At 39.1% G+C, this 4,867-nt stretch overlaps 1 protein-coding gene across 3 annotated transcripts in view; it reads left to right on the top strand.

Moving 5' to 3' along the window:
- LOC106875574 (sphingomyelin phosphodiesterase 5) overlaps positions 1-4,867 on the top strand; it is a 35,078-nt gene continuing 30,211 nt past the window's right edge. The window contains exons 1-2 of one of the 3 annotated variants that reach the window (XM_014923779.2): positions 7-88; positions 2,217-2,422. The gene's annotated coding sequence lies outside the window, so the exon portion shown is untranslated. Of the gene's footprint in view, positions 89-1,018; positions 2,423-4,867 lie in introns of those variants that run through there. The other 2 variants (XM_014923780.2, XM_052975169.1) reach the window with 2 other exon arrangements.

The following is a 4,867-nucleotide window of genomic DNA, read 5'->3' on the forward strand; positions in this document are numbered from 1 at the left end:
GTGTCTCACCTCACATAATTGCGATGGTCTCCGTTGCTGATCTGGCAAATACACACATAAAACCATCCTCTTAATTATCGTTTTCAAGGTAATTAATTATTATTTATATATTTTGTTAATCTATATCTCCTGCCTTGCAGTTATTCAATCAATCTTCAATACCGCGTGTGTTTGATTATTTTCCCCCTTTTTTTTTTATTTATACGTCCCGGGAGCCTTTCGCAACGTTAAACCGGTGAATCTGTTTTCGAGGAAAGGTTTTTTAATTCAATTAATCGACCTTCAGCTAAGCTAAACGATATTCTTCTTAAATCCGCTAAGTGGCCAAGCAGGACAAACACCATCAACTTGAACGTCTCTTCTGCGACCACAACCAACCACTACTGTTTCTAATATTAACACCTATCTGACAATCTAGACCACCATAAGGATTTATAACTAACGTTGCAACCGAAATTCTGCAAAAACACACACATAAACGTGCGTGTATATATACATACATACATACATATAAACGTGCGTGTGTGTATGTATATATATATATATATATATATATATATATAATGTAAAAGCGAAACTACTTCCTCAATGTAGGTGACTATTTTTTATCCTTATACCGCCTTCTCTCTCTTTTATTCTTAAGAGTTCTTAACTCTCTCTCTCTCTCTCTTGTTACTCCCTCTTTATCAGATTCCTTTCTCTCTATGAGCCTCCTCTCTCTCATTTCCCCTCTTTCTCACTTTGACCTCTTCTATTTCATTACCTTTCTTTCTCACACTATCTCCCCTTCTCTTTCTCTCTCTCTGCCCTGGCTCTGTTTCTTGCCCTCTCTATATCACACTATACCCTTTCTATCACTTTCTCTCACACTTCTGTGTTACACTATCTCTACCTCTCTCTTCCTTTCGTTCTGGCCTCTCCTTTCTCTATCACACTATACCCCCTCTTTTTGGCACACTACTATTACTACTCTCTCTCTCATAACACTATCCTCATTTCTCCCACCCTCTCTTTATCTCACTACTCCTCTCTTCCATAATTCTGACCATTCTTACTTAGACCTCACTCTTTGCCCCCTCCCTCTATCCTCTGTGCTCCCATCTCTTCCATGTTTATTTATCGTCTGTTGTACTTTCAGTTCTTCCTTGTCTGTCTTTGCACACACACACACACACACACACACACACACACACACACACACAATGTGATCATTCTCATTTCTCTCTCTTCTCCCTTCTTTCATTCTCCATTCGTCACCGTCTTTCATTCACTCTCTTTGTAATTCTATATACATTTATTACTCTTTCACATATGTGAGTCTTCTCAAATACCTTTTCCTCCCTTATCTTCTCTTCTTCATTTGTCATATTTCCCCCTCCACTTCTGCCCCTTGTCTCTGTAAATGTATTTTTATTTCTGATTTCTCTCTCTCTTTCTCTCACTTTGTCTTTTAGTCTATCTATCTCTCTGTAAATTTTACTATTTCTCTGTCAAACACACACACTTATACTCTCTCTCTCTCTCTCTCTCTCTCTCTCAGTCTATCTATATCTTTCTTAATCTCTATTTCTCTGTCAATCTCTGTCTTTCTATTAGTAGAGCTTTTCCAATCAAGCCATATCCCTCTGTTGTTCTTTCACTGTTAATTCTTACTATTTTTCTCTGTTAACCCCTCTCTTTCCCCTCTTTCTGTTAACCTCACTCTTTCCCTATCAATCTCTCTATTTACCTCTCTATCAATCCCTCTTTGTTAGTCTTACTATTTCTCTATCAATCTTTCTCTCTCCGTCCTTTTTTTCTATGTTTATCTCTTGGGTCCATTCCGTCCGATTCTTGTTTTTTCTCTTCTCGCAATCTTCTTTCGCCTTATCTTTCTTTCTCTGTCATTCTCTCTACCCTACAGTCTCTCCTTGCTCTGTCTTTATCCATTCTGTCGCCTTCTCTCTTTCACTTTTTCCCTTTTTTTCCCCTCACCTGTTTTATTTATGCAACTTCCTAGTTGGACCCTGCAATCAACATTGTCTTTTGTATCGATATATCTATCTACCCTCTTTCACACACATTCTCATCTCACTATCCATCAATTTCTCTCACCCTCATTCTCTCTATCCACCCATCCATCCATCTATCTATCTATCTATCTTTATTTATTTCACTAACCCGCGACCCTGATATATACATAATATACTATGAAAACGCATGCTCAACGTTCACAGATAAAAAGAAAAGCAGCACGAAAACAAACAGCAAATATAGCAAACACGAAAGACAACAAACATCATTGGTAACATCAACAACTAGAAACCTAGCAGCCAAACGAAAGCCAAAACGAAGCGAAACCTTAAAACAGCAAGTGCGCCGAGCTGAGCGAAACACGACCAGCGGACGAATTATATGTGTAAGAGCTAAATATAAACTTCAGGTAATGAATGGCATACACACACACACACACGTGAGTGTATATATAATATGTTTGTATGTGTAATTTATATGTGCATGTCCGCGCGCTTATTTATATATGTTTAATTATATATGTTTAATTATATAAACGTGCTCGTTTGTGTGTGCATATATGTTTGCGTGTGTTGTTTGTGCGTGTACATATGTATGTCTATGTGTGTATATGTGTGTATGCATGTTTATGCACATATATATAAAAGGATGTGTGTGCATTCGTGTGTGTGTATACATATATATTTATACGTGTGTAGAAGCATGCGTGTGTATATGTATGCATAAGTATACATGTGTGCTTGTTTGATATTTCATAGTTAACTCGAAACGGTTGATTCCTTTCATTCGCAAGTATATTCCTTATAATTCCAACAACAGAGGAAAACGAGAAAATAATGTCTTTTCTCTCCTTTTATTCTTTAACATTACAACTTCCGACACAAAGAACGGAAGAATATTTAGAGATGGTCATTATACCAGAATATTTGTGACATCAGCAAATCTCTTAAAACCTTTTCTTCTTGGACGATCTGTTTCAATAATAATAATAATAATAATAATAATAATAATGGTTTCAAATTTTGCCACAAGGGCAGCAATTTGGGGGAAGGGATGAGTCGATTACATCGACCCCCAGTGTTCAACTGATACTGATTTTATCGACCCTGAAAGAATGAAAGGCAATGTCGACCTCGGCGGAATTTGAACCCAGTCCATAAAGACGTTAAGCATTTTGCCCGGCGTGTTAACGATTCTGCCAGCTCGCCGCCTTTGTTTCAGTAAATAATAATAATAATAATAACAATAATAATAATAATAATAACAACAACAACAATAACAGTTTCTAATTTTGGAACAAGGCCAGCAATTTCGGGGGAGGGGTAAGTCAATTACATTGACCTAGTCTTCAACTGGTACTTTATTTTATCGACCTCCGCGGAATTTGAATTCAGTACGTAAGGACGGACAAAATGCAGCTAAGTATTTTGTCCGGCATGCTAACTTTTTTGCCAACTCGCCGCTTTGATATTAATAATTATAATCTTTATAGTAGGGTACAAGGCCTGAAATTGTGGGGCGGGGCCTAGTCGATTACATCGACTCCAGTGCTCAATTTATCAACTCCGGTAGGACGAAAGGCAAAGTCGACCTCGACGGAATTTGAACTCAGAACGTAAAGACATGAATTGTCATTCAGTATTTGGCCCGGCGTGCTAACGGTTCTGCCAGTTCGCCAATTCTTTCTACTCTGAAATTCTTGGAGAGGGGGGGGGCTAGTCGATTAAATTGAAGCCGGTGCCCAACTGAGGCAATCTTTTGGCATTCATTTACCCACTCTGTCTTCCCTCGTGAAATAGATAAAGAAGCGAGGGCGAATAACGTCATCTACTAATATCGAAAGATTGTCCTCAGATGGTACTTAGTTTATCGACCCTGAAATGGCGAAAATTAACTAAGCATTTGGAGGACACGTGGGTAGGGAGTCGCTCTGGCGAAGGTAAGAGAATACGCACACCTGGTGTTTGGGTTAGGGTTTTTGTTACGCCGGGTGGTGTGCGTATTCTTTACCTCCGCCATCGCTCTCGTACCTGTCCTGAAAGGATATAAGGTGAAGTTGACTTCACCGTGGTTTGAACTCAGAACGTAGAGCCGTGAAAAATACCGTTCGGTGATTTTTTTTGTTTGTTTGTTTCCCGCCGATCTTATGATTCTGTCGATTGTTTCTCTCTATTAAAAGACTCCAGGCTACAAAGTCTACGGGTTGATCGATGGGTGGGTCACTGATTATATCTATCCGACTTGGGCTTTAGTAAAATAATACACGTGTGCACTCATTCTTTCACTCTTTTCACTTATTTGCCTTGAAGGGTTTTAATCGAACAAATCGACCCCCAAGACTTATTTTTTTATTCTGTCGGTTCTTTTTGCCGAACCGTCAAGTTACGGGGAGGTAAGTACACCAACACCGGTTTTCAAGCTGTGATTGTGACACATACATCTCGTCCGACTCTAATAGCTGGCCGTTAGGGTCTGACGCTGTATGGGCGCGAAACCCTGTGTAACCCTATGAACCGACCATAACCATCTTTACCTATCTGTCTATCTATCTATCTATACACACACACGCACATACGACGGGCTTCTTTCAGTTTCCTTCTACCAGATCCACTTCCAAGGCTTTGGTCAACCCGAGGCTTCAGTAGGAGACATTTGTTCAAGTTGCCACGCAGTGGAACTGAACTCGGAATCGTGTGGTTAGGAAGTAAGCTTCTTACCACACAGCCACGCCTGCGCGTACTAAGCCACTATACCTACATACATTCACACACGTGTCTGTATATATAGATATAAATATATATATATATATATATATATATATATATAGAGAGAGAGAGAGAGAGAGAGAGAGAGA

This window comes from Octopus bimaculoides, chromosome 20, assembly GCF_001194135.2.
Source record: "Octopus bimaculoides isolate UCB-OBI-ISO-001 chromosome 20, ASM119413v2, whole genome shotgun sequence".
In the NCBI taxonomy this organism is placed as follows: Eukaryota; Metazoa; Mollusca; class Cephalopoda; order Octopoda; family Octopodidae; genus Octopus; species Octopus bimaculoides.